Raw genomic sequence first — 18603 nt, forward strand, 5'->3', positions numbered from 1 at the left:
TTGATACGAATGAGAACAGGTTGCCATAGAAAAATGTGGAAAAGCTTGTCATACTTTATAATTTACCCTCAATGTAACACACTGAGTACATCATTTTCCCTATAAAAATCTGAAGAATAAATTACGAGTTTTTACGCGAATGCTGGTGTAATGAACAATCTGTGTCATATCGCGAAATACTCTAAACCAATTCTTCAGCGAAATATCAATTTAGCTTTATGTTATTCAACCATCACAGAACCCGAAGTTCACTCTCAATTTCTAACGCCCATAAAATGATATCGACCCTCCAATTACAATTTATCAACATGCTTAATGTAATCCTCTCAATAAAATCAATCAACCCACCTCCGATAAAAACGGCAAGCGAAGAATTTGGTAGACAGAGTTCACGTAATTTGTCTGATGGTTTGGATATGTCTAGAGCTAACGGAGGAAAATTGCAATGGCCAGTCAGCTGTTAGTTCGCTGAACTGTAGTAAACAAACGAGACGGCACTATAACCTCAATTTTCCATCTACCACTTGCACCCCATTCTCACCCCCTCTTTTTTAGGTACAATGGACATCTCTGATTGCTAATGAATCCTAACACTATTATGCATGCAACAACGGAAATAAAAAACTTAGGTTTGGGAAAATGTGGGAAAAGCCCGTGATCCTGGGAATTCTAACCATTTGGGTGGCGGGGCGGTGGGGTGGCGGAGAGGCGGGGGAGGGGGATTGAGAGGGGGTCACTTGCGAAAAAGCCTTTCGTTTTGTCTCGTCATTGTGACGAGATGGACGGCCAACTGCACCGAGAGTTCATGTGCGTGTGGAACTTCTGGGGGACAAAGAGTTGTGCAAACACTGAGTTTACTCCACATGGGGATGGGGGTTGTGAGGGAGAGGGAGTGACATTATTGCAGGGGATGTATACAGAACCCCTGGGCAAGGTACCCTAATGGCGCACTTCGTTAGTGAGGACCTTTTTGCTTGCTTGTTACCTTTCCAGATGCCTCGATTCAAATCCTAGGTGTTTTTTTCAATCGTTTCGTCGAGATATAAATTTTATTCAATGCCATCGATCAATTTTTTCATCTTCACGATTTTTTTTTACAGATCGGAATGTTCGGGGTATGGAAGATTTTTGTCTTCTTAATTAGATTCTTCATTAAATTTGTTTGTTGCTATGGAAGATTTTTATTTTTTTACGCAATTTTTATGGTTAAAGGGTATATGTGCATGTCTCGGTACGGGCCGGAATTGCGCCGGAGGGCTTAGGGCCGCAGATGGCGCAGTGAGGGCCCGAGGGAGTGCATAATATTTGTTTGATAATCGATAGGATCACGTCATCGCGTGCTCGCTGCGATTCTGTTATCCATGCATCGGATGTATATTCAAGAATGAGTAATATCGGTCAGTGGCTTCCCCAAATAATCCGAATTCCCTCGATCCGAGCGGTGACCGAATTTTTCACCCCAAAAGAATTTCCGTAACGATAATTCCGGCCTTATCTCCAATTTTCAAATACGAAATCATCCGCACATACTCCGCATGCGCATTCATTCGAAATGATTGGAGGTTTAGCATCCCTCGCCTCTGGATAAAATTTGTCCAATAATTTGCATTATCTATCAGTTCCCACGATGATTCCTAAATTTTCGCGGTTTTTGTAATTGTTTACATTTTTTGAATTCTCAAAATATTCCCGCGCCCACTCCCCATCTGCTCCCCATAACCATTGATTGATTTATTCACGAATTATTAACCGAATTATTTTTATTATTTACTAAACTGCATATAATCGATCCCTATAATTTCAATACGTAATTTCCCAGCGCGCCATGAGATATTTCCCCCTAACGTTGAATTCAAATGATCCATGAACCCTGAAAATCCGAAACATGTAGGGGTACTTGGAAAAAAGAATTGTTTGAAAAGGGGTGAAAAAAAATGCCTCGGACCCGCATTGAGATTCGCTTCATTTATCCAAGTTCAGAGTCCGTCCCACATCCGGGGTTGATTTTTTTTTTCTCCTCCTCCATCCTGACAGCCCCTTCCTACACGTCCTGCATTTCCTCGCTGCTCCATCGAGGTACACGAGGGGGATTTACAGACAAAAGCTCATTTTTCTCCCCCTAACTGGACATTATTAAGTACCCCACCAACAAAATTAACCACCCCTTGATGATGTAATCAATCAGTAAAGTGAAATGCATCCAATAATAACATTCACATTTGGTCATTCCGTAATCCAATAGCTCTGTGGTGCAACCACAAAGATTCTGTGAAATACAAAAATTCGTTGGAATTAATCAGAACGTGGAAATGACATTTGACGAAGGCAGAAGGTGGGGTTTCGCATGAAAATGTCTGCCTCTAAATAATGAACAAAGTGACTATACTCGTCACACGGGTATCGAAAATCAAAGGTATTATGTGGCTATAGGGATGTCGAAATTTTGAAAGTAAAATTATTTTACAAATTAATGAACGAGCTTTGTCACTCACACCACCAGACGTCGAAATTTGCCTTTTGCCAATTCACTTCTATTCGATATATGCTGCAGACAAAATGTCATTAATTATTTAAATTATGGTAATTTGAGTAATTAATTAGTCGAGGAATAATTGAAATTTCCAAAGAAAATCAAAGTCAGCCAGTTAAATATTTATAATTGAAAATTGACTGAAAAATTTAATGGAAAGTTTATGCATTCTTCTTCTTGAAAAGAAATCAATAACCCGACAAATATGAATCAGATGTGGAAGATGAATAAAAATCGGTGGAGGGGACAAACAATGCATTACACCGATGACAAACAACCACCCCCATATCCCAGGAGCCATCACTTGCCGAAAAAATAATCCCCCGGCGATGCAGTACTCATAAAGAACATCCAAACTTACATGTGACAAATTCACCACATTTTCTTTCTCCACCAGTTGTCTCTCCAACCACCTTTTCCACAATCCCACCTCTTCCTTCTGACACCGTTGGTCGCCCGAGGGTCCCAACGCCGGCTATTATTATTTTCATTCCTTCCCATTCCCCGTTACCACCAGACGTATCTGTCCCGTCCCTCCTCCCTCACACCCTAAAACTCTTTTCGGATATTTTTACAAACCACCCCCACCCACCCAATGTACAGAGACCCCCTCCCCCTCACTCTTTTTGAGCGCACGTACGAGTCCCTCTTAGTTTGTACACGACACGTGGGCTAACACCCACCGACATCCGGCATTCCTTTGTCTTTCAACGATGAAAAGTAATGTTAAAAAAAAAATAGAAAGAAATAAAGAGAATCGAGAAACGCATTGAAAAAGAAGACGAAAGCAGTCGAAAAAAAGAAATGGTTTTTTTTTTTTTTTCAAAAAATGCGACAGATTTGATTATTTCCTGGGGCACGGAATATCGCGACACAGGGACAGGGATGGAGGAATCGGGGGATGGAGGGAATGAGGGAATAGTGGAGGGGGTGTATGTGAAAAGTATATCCGATCGTTGCCGAAAGTCGAGACGTGGTGAATGTTGAGGGGTGCGGGGCATTCGGGGATTGAGAGGTACCGCGTCAGAATCCCCTGGGCGCATCGAGAGTGAATACATCGGTATTCGTAGATCTAGTCTAAATAATGCTATCAATATTAGTGGGCAGAAGAAAGGCGTCGAGAGCTCTGGTGATAATAGAAATCGATTTGTCAGGATGGGGGGATTGTACGTTTCGACGCGTCACTCGGGGTTACCCGAGGAGAGCCACCGATGAGAGCCAACGGCTAACAGATAGCGTCCAAGTTGAAACGGAAGCCGATTTTCGCGAATAAGCCCTTCGGGTTTGATAGAAATCTTGTAAAATGGCCTTCGTGAAGACAAATATTATGGGGATCAGTTGGACACTGTTGCGATTTATTCTTGAGGATTTGAGGTGACAGCAGATGAGAATTGTATATGGTGTGGAGGTCCCTCGGTTCGTTGGGGTCGGTTAATTTATTTATTTCGGGGTTTTTAGGTTATTTGGTTTGGGGGAATTATTAAGGGGATGAACGGAGGGGGGAAGGGATCTTATTTTTTTTTTTCGGGCTTTCCGAGGGTTTTTTTTTCGCCGCCTCGAGTTAGGGGTTGTAAATTAGTTGACCGGGGGTGGGCAGTTAGGCTATTCCCAGGGGCACCCTTGTCTCAAGATGGTTAAAATCGAATATTGCTGGTTGATTGAGGGCAGGTGGGGGGTGATTCAATGGGTTAGAATATTTTTTAGTGTGCAAAGAAAGCCTAATTATACAGAAATTTGAATTAATTTGTAATTAATTCACATAACGGAAATAATCCCCCGCCCCCTGAATTCACAAAAATTTTTCCATCTCTTTTACACAATACCACCGCGAAAAGACGTTTTTGCGGGGGTAAACAGGCGCATCAGCGGATATAATTTTCTGTAACAACAATGGATGTCGGACAAAAGGGAAACCCCGGAGGTCTACCGGACAATGCGAAAAAGCGGCCCATAAATTGATTTGCTAAAGCGTTTCTGAGTACAAAAAAGAAAATATATGAAAAAAAAAATGTCTGTGCGGAGCTCGGCAGAGAGTGGCCCGGGGGCTTTTGTGCTTATGTGCAAAAATTACATCTAGTCGCCGAGGAGGTGATTGTATTTATGTCACATAATTACACCACAGGCGCAGAGAATACAAAACCCTCGGCGTGTTGTAAGAGCGCTTCAAACTAAGAGGAGCAAAAAAAAAATGATGAAAAAAAAAAAATGGCAATGAGAAAAAGTTTTCTGCTGTGGTCAAAACCTTTTTTTACACCAAACAGTGAAAATAAAAAATTTCTCCTTTCTCCGCGGAGGCAACAACAGAGAGAACTGATGTATGTATAGGCACCTCTCTACTCTTTCGCAACCCCAGGGGTTACAGAGTCCGAGGGCTAGTGAGGGGGAGGGCGAGGGCTAATGAATAGAAATAATTTCTCGCAAAATTGTGCTTTTCGGTAGTTTTCAATTAACCAACCTAGCGCCTGGCTTTGTGAATGGGGCTTTAAGTTTTTATTTCTGCACCACGTTCTATGGATCGCAATTATAATTCCACTGGCTAGCTGAAATGTTATAGGTATTGAGAGGTGAAAAAAAAAAGTGGGGTGAGAGAATGCAGATGCAGGTGTATAGATTTCCGATGTGGGCCTGAATTATTTGGATTTTCAATTGAAGAAATTGTTCCGATTCCATGTATCGGAATGTTCAAATTAAATTATAGTCGGTTGATGACGAATTGATCGTACGAAATTACAGGTACATAAATCCGTCTAATTACGTTGCATGAACGAAATTACCAGTCAAAATATTATAATGTACATATATTACTCCGCGAAAATATTAATCCCTCAATTATTTTTGAAGTAATCGGGATTTTTCGAGTTAATATTTTCATAGATAACCATAGCAACATATTGTCGTATATTGTCGTATATTGACTTTTGACAGAAATAAATCCGAGCTAGAAAAAAAATATTTACTCAAAAAATAGCTCTCCTTTAAATCCGATATATTTGGCGAAAAGTGGAATCGAGGAAAAAACACTTGAGTTACCCCTTGGCAAGAGAAATAATCACCCAATCCGTTATTTTTACGGGATATTTGCCTCGGTGTGGAAAAATAAAAATAAAAAAGGGACAAATGTAACAATTAACATGATACGGTTAATAACGGTGGCAATATCACGTGCGTTCATCCGGAATGGTGCCCTCCTCCAGTTCTGCGGTTTGTATGTAGGGGTAGATTGCGATGGAGAAATAGAGAGTGGCCAATAGTTTGGTGGCAGTGTGTTCCCTCTCTATTCCTCCTCTTTTCATATTCCCAGTGCCTCATCCCTCCTGTAACTCCGAATAATATCGTGGTAATACCAGGCGTTCGGCTGGTCTGGAAACTAGTTTATAGCCAATTGTTATTAAGGCCTGTGTGCTAAGTCTTTGGGTGAACCCCAAACCATCCGCCATTTAAATGAAAGTCAAGGGGAAAACAAAATAAAAATATCGCCACTGGTGTATTGGTGAGAATGGAAAAGATTAAATCGAGGGAAAAACATTGCTCCACGCATCCCTGTGCTTTTTATTCCCGTTTATCTCTTATTCATTTTTTTAGCTTTACCAACAGTTGTTTTCTGGCCTTTTCCGACTGGTTGCAATTTCAGTAACATTTTAATTAGCGGAATACTAATGTCAACATTGTGAATGTCCTCGGCACCACAAAATGCGAAGAGTCGAGGAGTCTAATGAGCTTTTGAGGAATAAAACGAGTGGTGCATTTATTTTGAGGTAATTTCTACAGCTCATTATCAAGAGTGGATTTTACTGGGATTTGGGGGAATTTACTGGAGTTGGTTGAAGGAATTTTTCGCGTAATTGTGGAGTTGATATATTGGGAATAATATTTTTATATGAACGCACGCTGTTATTAAATTCGTTGCAAATTTCGTCAGTTGACTTACAATGAGAAAAAATTACTTTTAGTAAATTAATGGTACAGAAGTTTCTTCTTCCCCGGACACTACTCCTTTTTGAACAATTACATTATTATTATTCTTATCATCATTATTATTGCAATTTTTTATCAATAATAAGTAATTTATTATTGCGGAAATTTCGATTTTTCAATTTTTTTATGATTATCATTTATTTCAATTGTTATCGGGCATTTCTTAAAACTTGAAATCCAAATAGATTCTCCTGGCACACAAGTTAAAGTAAATAGGGTATTCTGTATGCATATGAGTCACAAATCAACAATCCCAAAATCCCAAAAGTTTTGCCGAATTTCCCTCGATTCCATTCATGACATAACAGAACAAGACAGAACGTCTCAACTACCCGAATTGGATAGGTTCTTCCTCGAGAGTAATGCCAGAACGTTCTCCCAACGACTTGTACATCCGAAATATCCGTCGCGACGTAACGATATCCCTCACCCGTGGCCAACTCACCAACTTTGGCTTTATGACGAGTAGAATAAGGAGGTGGATCGAGAAGCGAAAATTTGTGTATGATGGGGCTTTTGTATCCATCGATTTTTGAGTTCTTTCTCGAGGGGGTGAGGGTGGGGGCGGGTAAAGTGCTTTGAACTCACGTCAATGAGCCACGTCGGCGTCTCTCAGCGGCCGAAGAACAATGCACCACTGACCTGAAACAGATCAATCCGTTTCACATTACAAAATCACATCTTACTCGTTCATTCCTCATTTTATCCTTATTTCTCAACTTTTTTGTCAATTCTTAAATCCGCGCCTCGTGAAAATTGGAATACAAATTTTTACTCTGCTTTTCTCGCCAGAGATGTCTCTAAACTTCTGATTTTTTCTTTAAAAATGATGAATGATTAAAAAAAAATTAAAAACAAATTTCAATTACTTGAAATTGATGAATCATCAGATGAAATTAATGTCAAAATATTGGCCGTAATGCAGTAGAAAGGAAAATGTAGACAATTATATTAATCCCGACGACAAAGAAAAAAGGAATAATAATAAGTAATATTTCCCAGATTGATTTGCCTCCGAAAGATGAATAAATCCGTTAATTAACGAAAGTCCAGAAGTACCACCGAGTGAAGGGGTGGAAATAAAGGGATGAGAATGACGACAACAACGTAACGAAAACGAAACCAACCAGTAATACGTCGAGAACGGAAACGCTCATGCTGTGGAACAACGTCGCGCGCTGCCGCGTATAATATACGTGTATAAAGGGTCGGTGTCTGGCCAGACGGGCAGAAATGAAGCAGCAAGGGTTTTGTTTGTCCGGCTGTCCACCCCTTTCCTTCCCCCTCCTCCCCCTCATTCCAACGGTTCTCTCCCCATTACACCCCCCATCCCACCCACTACACCCACCCGCCCCTGTCTCACTCGCCTCTTTTCGAGAGCTCAGTGTATAAACCTCCGTTTCCTCCCTCTCATAACACTCTCATCCCTCCCACCATGTGTCTCACTCACTCTCTCTCAATCTCTCTCAATCTCTCTCACCCTCTCTCACCCTCTCCTCTGTCCAACAACCCTCGCACGTAACAATGCACGCGTGTATACAATGTTTGCCCACAGCCTCGCATATATCTTAACCAAGCTCTAATATTGATTACTTCGAACGAATTTCGTACCACTCAGCAAAAGTTCAGCCTTTTTTTGTGATTGTAATTTATTGAGATTAATGGCAATTACCAATTTTTTTTTTAACAAGCAGCATTTGGTCCACCCTCTGCGCCCCTATGGTCGTCATATGAGGGCAGATGCAATAAAATTATTGAATAAATAAATCCGTAACAATATATTTAATATAGTCTTCATGAATAAAACTACATGAACTAATAGGTTGAGCTGAATTAATGCAATTTGATTTTCATGTAAAAAATTGAATTGACATTTTTTGTGATATACGTATATATCATTCCCATTTTTTTTTTCATTCTATTTTTTTTTAATGAAAAAAATGTTGATTACAGTACTTTTGAAAATCCTTTTATTTTTCAATTCCGGTTTTTCATTCCAAATAAAGACTTTTCCCCCAAATAAAGAGCCATTACGATGTTGAAATTGAAATAACATGTCTCATTCATCCACAAACTGATGAGCGACTTGGAACTAGTTTACTAGTTGAGCGTTAGGTAGTTTCTCATAAGAGGGGCTAAAGAGCCTCTAACCGCAAGGAGAGACTGCGGATAGCAATTGTATACGCACAAGGAGAATGGCAAGGTAAACAAAACTATGTAAGATTGCCCCATTAATATACATATCTCTTGGTTGAGTTGGGAGAAGGCAAGACCACCCCTGCACTTCCACCCCCCCGACTCTTCAAGTGGCTAAAGCAAGTGTGTTACTTGCCTCAACCCCCGGCTTCTTCTTAGCCACTCGGGGTTGAGAACAGTGTGGGTAGTCTTGGCCTCAGACTTTAGGCTCGGTTCAACAGAGAGCAAGGAGGGTACACAATGGATATTGAAGCTATAATTTACGGCTGATTGTTACCAGCGCAATCTATGGATTCCTTACGCCACCGCACACCCCAACCCCCAACCATCTCAACTACAATTTTACATTTCAAATCCGTGTATACATTCATTAATTTAATTATTAGTATTATGTAAATAAATATTGAACCATCAATTTTCTCTAAGAAGTAATTATTGAAGTAATTACCTGTGGAACCTGAAATATAAAGAGACTAGTATATAGTTTGATTTCAATATAAAACGTCCACGAGAAGGAATTTGATAAAAAAATATTTAAGTGAGTACGAGTGCACATTTCTTGATGGAAAATAAAAATATCAACTCCCCACACGTATGTCTTCCAAAACGTCAAATTAGATTTGAATCGTTGAATTCACTTGACTGTGTCCATGAATAATCGGGTGGTTTTCATATTAACCTGCGAGCGTTTGCTGACACGTGAGTCACGAGCATGCGGCTTATAAATTAATTAGAAGGGTTAAATTGGTGAGACAAGTGAGGCAAGACTGTACGGATAACAGTAGGAGTGTTTTGGGAGGGGTGGGTAAGAGATGGGGGGGTTTTTGAAGGTACCATGATAAGTTCGGTGCACCCTCTTTGGCACAGAAGGTATGGAATATATCGGAAGAGAAGAGAAGGAAACTTGGGATGAGAATGGGAGAGCAGTAGAGACGTCGATGTTTGACCCGCCTTACCAGGGAAAGCCTCGAAAGATCCCAATCGTGAGACAAACCGGGTCCTGCAGGTCCGCCTGCCACTTAAACCGTACCATGATAACGTATTAATCCAACCGCACGACACGAATTTCAACCTATGGAAAGCCAAAGGGGAGGGCCACTAGAAATCCTTCAATCTTCTCATATTTAATCAAATTAGAATAACAAACAATAGTGGCAAGATTAAATTGCGCAACTTCATCGGCCAGTCCTATACAAAATTACACTTCAAATTTCCAGTGAAAAAAACGTGTGATTCTTAAGAAAAAGATCTGAAGAATTTATCGATTAATTAAGTAATTCTTACATTCAATACACATTGGATAATTGAATAAAGTAAAATTTTCGGTTTCCGTGGCTCAAAAGTATTGTTCTCCAAAACCCAATTCTGGGAATCAATTGAAGATTATATAATCAACGAACAGGGGAATAATAATATAAAAATCAATGAATAGATTGTCATTAATTCGTTAAGTAATTAAAGCCAATGAATATGATCACTTGCTCTCTTTGATAATGATAAATTACTCATTATTATTCAATATTTCTGTAAAACAGGGGAGAAATTAAATGAAAAAAGTGGTCAATAATGTTATGAGCAAGCTGATGGAGGACAGACGCTCTCGGAGGAGTGGACTTTAACAAATGATCATCGGTCGTTTCGGTCTTGAAGACGTCAACCTACTTGGGATGCGACAGGAGGATCTATGCCTCTCATTTCTCATCTGGGAGTGTTGGTGGCTTTTGTGTTTTGAGGGTGAGCAAACAATGGCTAGCTCCATCGCATAAGAAGTGTCATCCAGAAGTTCGGTAGCCCACAGCCACTGAAAACAAGTTCATCAACGTCAAATGAACACCATCAATGAACTCAATCTTCTACTCGAAACAGATTTGATAAACCTGTAGAAATAGTCAGTCATCAATTACAAATATGTACCCAAATAGGTATTCACATATTCGATCAATCGTCAGCTCTCATAAATGTATTAATTTCACTCAAATTTTGAGGAATTTTCATTCATCTCAATTGTACCTATTTCCGAAATACAGAATGACATGACATAAAAATTGTGCTACAACCTGTCATTAATTTTAGAAAATCACTCGATTTATGGTATGATGAGAATAATTTTTCCGAATTGATCAAGTGAGGAGCGCACAAAATGGTTTTGAAAAATATGATTTCAAAGTGTGATGCACCTTTTGTTGGCCACAGGAAAGGACGACTGAGAAAGAGAAAACCCGAGATATCATGATATCGGACTTTCATACCCCATTAGCCAGTGAGAACGATTATTCGGAATCCCTGGTACGAGAGAACAATACTGGCCACTCCACGTGTGTATCCAGTCATTCTTAATCTCTTATTTCCCCAGCAACACCAAATCATATCATCCACAAGCTGTTGTATACAAAATACTTCAGTGCAGGTTCACTTTCTGTTCTTCTTTTTATATTCAACACGATAACAGTGAAATAAAGCAGACGGAGAGTGGGAGGAGGGGAAAAAGAAGTATTCTCTTCACGAGGGTGGATTACTCGAGCGAATTGAACTAACAAGGTCCCAGAGGGCAGTTTATACTTGATGTCACCGGTAAACCCCAAAGTGTCTGGAAAAGAGTGTATGATCGTTTGACGGCACTCTGGGATTTGACAATTATCTTCCTTATTGTGTTTTTTTTTTAGAATAAAAACTTGTAGATATGACGAAGGAATAAGAGAAGAATTTCCGAAAATTCACAATCTACAAATTGAACTGCTCCGCTAGTCTTGGTGAATAGGTGAAGATCTTTGAGAATTATTTCTTTCATATTTAAGTTAGACATAATTTTCAGCAACTGCGGGGATGGATTTCTCTCAAAAGTCCTAGAGTGGAATTGGCTGTTCGGAAGGAATACGTAATTGAGAGGAAAAAAGCAACAGTTCAAGTGGGACTCACCGGATATCGAGCACTGACTTGAGGAACAACAGCAGCCAACAACTCAAAAGTATGAGCGACGATGCTACAGCTTGCAAGTCTGTCTGTCTGATCGTTGGTAATGGGTTGCGATCACGCGATTCCCCTTTTCCCGAGGGCATCTAACTTTCGGTGGCTCGAAAATCACCCAACTTCTCTCTCCTTACCCCACCACATTGTATATACCTCAGGGTGTTGCATCGTGACTTATCGGCCCTAATTATTCGCCGCCGGTAAGAAATAAACGGATGGCTCGAACGATCGGAAGTAGCTTCGCCCCTTCACAAATTTTCAACCTTTATAAAATCGATAACACACGGAATACACTCGCTAAATTTGCCCAATCCATAATATCCAGTTTCGGGTAATAATTTAGTAAACAAAAAAATATTCGCAAGCTTATATATAAATATAATTGAATCAGCAGCGATAAATATAAAAGGTAAACAGTCCTGAAAAGTCAAGAAAAGAATCAAAACACCACGAAATTGTATAGGTGGAATATTTCCTTTTGACAATATTCCACTGGCTATTAATTTGCCTTTTTTTCCTCATTTAACATTCTGCAAAATTTATCAATTATCAATACTCCTCATCAAGTACTATATTTTTTTTTCCAAAGTGCATAATTACACTTTGGAAAAAAAACACCAGTTGTCAATGCAATTTTCCGATAATGTTTCTTTTATCACACCTCCCCCATACGCAATTTCAAAGATTAAACTCGAGTGGTGTAAAAACGCCTGAAATATGTCACCCGAAATGACCAGAAGCTCCGGTTTTTCCCTGACCAACACTCACCTGGCATTATTATTCCAAACGTGAATTCTCCTTCTTTTAATTTTCCACATCCAATCATCCCCTACGAGTAAATTTCCTGGGCGTATGATATCGAGTAAACAAAGAAAAAAACAAGTGGCAAAATGTTTTTTCTGAGGGTGGACGTATAAATAAAGATGGCCAGTGCATGGACCCTCTCTCTAAACAGTTTCCCCTCAGTTCATGGGTGTGATAATTTTTCAATTTGACCTCATGCATTATTGTCCGAGTTTCTTGCAGCAACAGCCCTTTCGCGAGAGGAGTCTGAGTGGCCCTGTGCGAATCGTGGTGAACAACAATACCCCAACCAGCTGCAATTCAACCCCCCCAGGGTTCACCCTCTCCAACAACCCCCTTCAAACACATTTCCACTTGTACACTGATACACACGAGAATTCAGTCTGTATTCTACAACCTTGTGTGTCTCATGTTTTTTGCATAAGCCAGACGATACTCTTGCTCTTGTACACACACTCCTAACAGTTGGCAAATGACTAAAGACGTCCAATCATTCTCTCCCATCCTTCCCTTTTGTTTTTTTTTCTTCTCCCAGAACATAAAGCCTAGTTATGACCTCTGTATACATTACTAGTTGAGAGATAACAAATACCTATTTCCCGGGAAAAATCACTTTGAGTTACTCCCATGGTAATTATCGATGTGAAATATTTCGCAATATACTGAAGATTTGAATTTCCCGGTTTCATCATTCGAGAATTGTATTCTTACTCTCGGGTATTTAACAGCTGATAACGCGTGATAACGCGTGATTTTTATTTCATTTTTTTTTCAACTGCTGATTCGTGTCGCATGCGAGTTTGAATAAGTTTACATTGCAAAAAAAATTTAATTATTCAATAAACTCATTAAGAGCGGATATCTCTTGATGGAACAATGATGGGTAAAAAATAAAAAAAAAATTCAAATGCGTGGGAGGTAGTTGTCATTCATTAGAACGGAATGAAATGGCGCGCGCGGATCTCCCACTCGGTGTATTTAGTAAATTCAACGATAAATTTTCAGAGAAATGCCGATGATGTCGAAGATGGTCCATCTCGCTCTGATCCCAGTTTCTCACTTTTTTTATTCATCGACTACATTAGGCAGAACGCCATGGCCATGAAAGAGTGCGATGCCCGCATGTTTGTTTCCACCAGTTTTTATCGCCAGTGTAAACACACGGTCAGGGATATGGGATAAAGGTGGGTAAATAGAAACGATAGTCTATACGTTTGTAGAGAATTCTTATTTTTCCTCGAGTTTTGCTTCTCATTCCTTTTAATCTATTTCTCCCTCGTTCTGCAGAAACGTTTGCAGAGAAAATGGCAACTGCTTGAGGATCGTTGAAATGGAGAGAGCTGGAGTGGAAATATGGAAAAGCCGAAGGACGTGATGGGCAAAGTGTCGAAAAAATATAATATCTGAGGGGCTGGACAGGTAAGGTATTCCATGGCTCGGGGAGAATAAAGGGGTGAGGGAAATGTATAATTTCCCTTGAGGGAGATCGACGTGGGTGGAGGAATGGGTTGGTGGAGATAGAGATAGAAATTTTAACAGGGGTTACAGTGTGTTGTCCAGGTGAGAGGATAACTCGAATGAACGGAGAAAGTTAGGTGGATCATTCGCTTCTACCCATCAACGCAATCCATTCTCCAACAATCGATTATTATCTTTCCAATTTCCATGCCAGCGATTCTTGGATTAATTCAGTTCTATTTTATGAATAAATTAATTATTGGTTTGTGGACGGATATTGTAATCTAATTACTCGACAATTTTCTCGAGCAGAATAAACACACTGTCAATTTTATGTCAATGCAATGAAATAATTTATTTCGTTGAATTGATATATTGATAATCAATCAATCCCGAAATTCATTATTTCCTTGGCTTTTTGACTTTCCACCTCAATCCCCAGGAAAAATAATGTAATCCCTCAGCATCCCGAATCTCCAGAGATCTGAACAAAAACCCCTCCCCCTCTTTGTAAAATCTTTGACGAGTCGACCAGCACCGAGCAGTCATTAATAACTTTTAGGTGGCAGATTTCCCGCGTATTAATCCACCATATTATACTGTGGCCCGCGTACTCCTGCGACACTTCTTGCGTTCTTATTTTCTTTCGCTTCCCTAACATTCCCCTTTACTACCCTCTGGAAAAAAAAAAAGCCGAGATGGAAAAAAATTCCACCGAGCGGGAGACCGTGACTTGGATAGCTGAGTCGACGGCTCTTTAATGAAAAATCTGAATCTCCCCCTTCCTTCCGTTCCTTCAAGATTCACCTCGTTCTTCATAACCATCATTGCTGGATCATTAAACATTTGGTAGGAAATTTATCACCTGTCTCTGATTTTTAATTCAAAATTTAGGGGAGGGAGGATAAAAAAATAAATCGAAATTCTTCAAAGGGAGTTTCATGGATTCACTGGAATCCAGTGCTGGAGATCATCTCGTTGAGATCTCATCCACGGAGATGACATAATTAATTGGTCAAGTGTGGGAATAGGCAAATAGAAATTAATGGAATGTAAAGACGTTTGAGGTGGAGTTGGTCATGGGTTGGAAGTGGGGCATACGTGACCAAATGCATGAAAAAACCAACTATTCACAAAGGAAACCTCAAGTATCATGAATCTTTTCTACGGTTCTCAGTGACGTCATCCGCGATAGGAACAATACTGTACATAGACGACACATACCATTGTTATTCTGAAACATCTGGAATATTCATAGAAATATTTGACTTAACATTTTACATAAAAAAATTATTCGCCCAGTAGAAGAACTTTAAGAATTTTAATTAATCAGGTTAATCACCTTGTTTTAGATTGATTCAAATAATTTTTTCGTGAATAATCATTTCATTAATGATTACTTGGAAAAATAAAAAAGCAAGTAATTATTGACAAAAATACTATGAACACCTGTCTCCCCCTTGAAAAAAAAAGTAGAATATGAGAAGAAAAAAAGGGAAAAAAGAAAGGAATAAAGTCGTAGTGATCATCCCCGAAATATTTTGAGAGCCCTCGAGGCTCACCAAAAATGTCGCTCCTCATTCTCCCTTTTTCCGTTGGCATCGAAGTACCAGAAAATCTCTTCCGCCCCTCGAAAATCGCGACACCAAGCCGGGAATAAGGGAAAACGAGGAGCGAAGTGTGTGTCGAGATAGACAAGAGGGTGTGAGGATGGTGTCGTACTTCCTCAGTTTTCTCATTTCTGTTTGCCCGAGCGTCTAAACGGGCGTAATGTGCTCGCGTGGCAAATTAACAAACGCCCGAGGAATGAGACCTGCCACCCTCTTCACTCCCTCTACCAAAAACGACAGCAACCCTTTCACTCACTCACAATCTTCTATATATTCAACTTTGGGGTGGAATGGGGAGGGGCCCTAATCCCTCGTAAGCCAGTCGAGTCCCACTGTGTATATTATATTGTCAAGCGATAGCAATGACGCCATTTTATGTGCAATTAGAGGAAATGCCGGTGTTGAGGTAGCTATTGTACATTCCCGGATACTCGATTCGCGAGAATTTAATTAGGTGAAAATTAACCTAACCCATAATAGAATTTATCGTCGGGGCATTCATTTTTATACGAACAGTCGTATTAATTGTGAAAACAATTCCAATTCAATTCAATTATTTTATATCGGTGGAATGCCATTACCAATGTAACTACCAATTGTTTATGAATAATTTCGAAGTAATAAAATACTCTTGCTAATTTAAAAATTCATTAACTGAATTTAAAAAATGTTCTCTGTCGAGAATTGATGAAATTACAGAAGAATATCAAATTACTAATCTAGACTTGCTTCTTATTTTGAATCACTTTATTAAAATATTCATCGAATATCGAATTACTCTGAATTTCTCGCCTCTAATTTTCCTAACTTTTCGCTAATGCAGTTGTAATTTATTGTTAGTTATTAATTGGATTGAACGTTAAAAAAATTCCCAATATTCGACGTTGAATTGAACTTTACCCCTCCTTACATTTGGTTATTCGATATTCAATAAATTATTTCATTATAATCAAATGAATTATCTCAAGCTAAAGATTTAAAATAATCCAAATATGAATTATAGATTAAATTTTATCTTCAAAGTTCGAAAACCTCCGCACAATACAATAATGAATAACTCACATCAGTAGTAGAATCCTGCAATCCTCTAAATTGTCGTCATCTCCTGCATATCGGTAATCTGATGGAAATGCCAGACCAGAATCCATCCACGAAATGCATATCCCTGAAGTAGCATCCACTGATTTGCACATATGTATTCCGCATAATGTAATTCTCACACACTTGTCGTCGATTGCAGAAATAAGGAAGGTAAAGGAATACGTGGAGAGGAGGGGGTGGTAAAAGGGGGAGATACATGTATCAGTACATGCAAAAGCTGAAGATAATGTAGAGTACACCGAATGTATAAACGCTAAGAATAGTCAATGTACAGACGGCGCGGATATAGCAACCGACTTTACGCCTATAACTGCAAGGCGGGTCATTGGCATTAGGGGTAGGTATATAGGGTTGTACGATATGTATGTATTTGCAGCCCTCCTGTGCATCGCATCCCGATACCAAATATATTCAACTCCCTTTTCATAGTAATCGAATTTTTAAAAATCCCTACCAAATCGCCAATCGTATAGACTGAATAAAATTATTTTTACTGTTTTTTTGATTTTTCGAAAATTATTTAAAGGATTTTCCCGCGCATAATGTCAGATTAAACCTATCCATTTCAAGTTAATCACTGATTCATTATACTTTATTAATGATTTCATGAGCTGGAGGAAATGTATAGTCTTGGTTAATTATGCAATTATTTCGGGATTAAGTAGTTTTGAGGTAAGAGATCAACGAGTGTCGCGCGATTCGTTCGAGAAATAATTGGTAGCTAATGGAATCGAGTAATTGATGTAATAATCCAATTGTTAAATTATATTTGGAGATCGGGTGGTTTTTATATGATATGATTTATTCCGCGTTCTGTAATTCTCATGTGATACAAAAATGAGGGAAAAATAATTAAAAATTGTCACCTTCAAAATGTCGAACGTGTGTTATAAATGGCGAAATATTTCGAGAGGATAAAAATTGGTATTCTCCGTGGTGATTCCATTGTGAAAATAAACTGACGATCAAGAATTAAAAGGGAAATGCAAATTTCAACTGGAAATAAATTTTTATTTTGGATTTTCTGCTCGATTGTGGGCAATTTTCTATACGAGTTTAATTACGGCTTTATTCTTAATGAGCAATTTTTTAAAATAACAGGTAGACGAGGTATTTATGGAATACATTTTTTATGATTATTATATTCGTTGAGGAGTAGTATTTCTTTGATAATGCCAATAGGGGTAAGTTCGAGGTGGCGATGTGCAAGAGGGATGAATAAATACACGACGATGAAGTGACGTGCAGGGTTGATGCGTCCGTTTTAAATAGAAAGGTGATATAGAGAGGTCAAAACGTATTATAATATCCGACATTCCCAGGAATTCCATGAATTTTCATAAAATAGAATTGATTTTTCAATGACTCCAATTCAATCATTTCAATTTACGCCCCCCACAAGAAAAAAATTTACATAAACGTTGATATGGTGCAACCCCGTGCCACTGAGTTTCCATCAGTGTATTTTCGTTAGAACGATTAACGAAGGTATAGTAGACGGTTAGCACGTATTCCGTCGTAATAACAAAGAAACACAAATTCGATCCATTGCAGAAACGACGTAGCTAGAGGCCTCGGCAACCCCTAAATCAACCAAAAGATAAAGTGAGAGAAACGGTGGAAAATGAATCCCAAAACACCGGCACAACCCGCGGAATATAATCGCTTTCCACCCCCAATTTCTAAGCCAGTTTGTATTTCACCATTCATAAAGCGCATACGAATAATAATCGAAGGTCTAAACCCGGGGGATGGGGGTTGGGGCAGAATGGGAAGTTTGCTGCCACGCAAATTCAACGTGTGGTGGCGAATTAAAGCGGAAAGATATCGCTGTGGCGCACGAGAAATCCGCAGACGAGGTGCGAGGAAACACAGGCGCGTAAAATACTGTCGAGTTGGTGCACACAAGAGGGCTAAAGGGGGTTAAACGGGAGTTGGGGTTAGTTGAGGGGGGGTTGGGTG

General features: G+C 39.3%; 1 protein-coding gene across 6 annotated transcripts in view; it reads right to left on the reverse strand.

Annotated features, from left to right (window-relative positions):
• The window catches only part of LOC105262914 (forkhead box P), a 138872-nt gene that overhangs the window by 95511 nt on the left and 24758 nt on the right, over nucleotides 1-18603 (reverse strand). The window contains exon 1 of one of the 6 annotated variants that reach the window (XM_011298801.1): nucleotides 2892-2933. The exons of the other annotated variants lie outside the window; for them this stretch is intronic. The gene's annotated coding sequence lies outside the window, so the exon portion shown is untranslated. Of the gene's footprint in view, nucleotides 1-2891; nucleotides 2934-18603 lie in introns of those variants that run through there. 6 annotated transcript variants of the gene reach the window in all.

This window comes from Fopius arisanus, unplaced genomic scaffold (genome assembly GCF_000806365.1).
Source record: "Fopius arisanus strain USDA-PBARC FA_bdor unplaced genomic scaffold, ASM80636v1 scaffold00011, whole genome shotgun sequence".
Lineage (NCBI taxonomy): Eukaryota > Metazoa > Arthropoda > Insecta > Hymenoptera > Braconidae > Fopius > Fopius arisanus.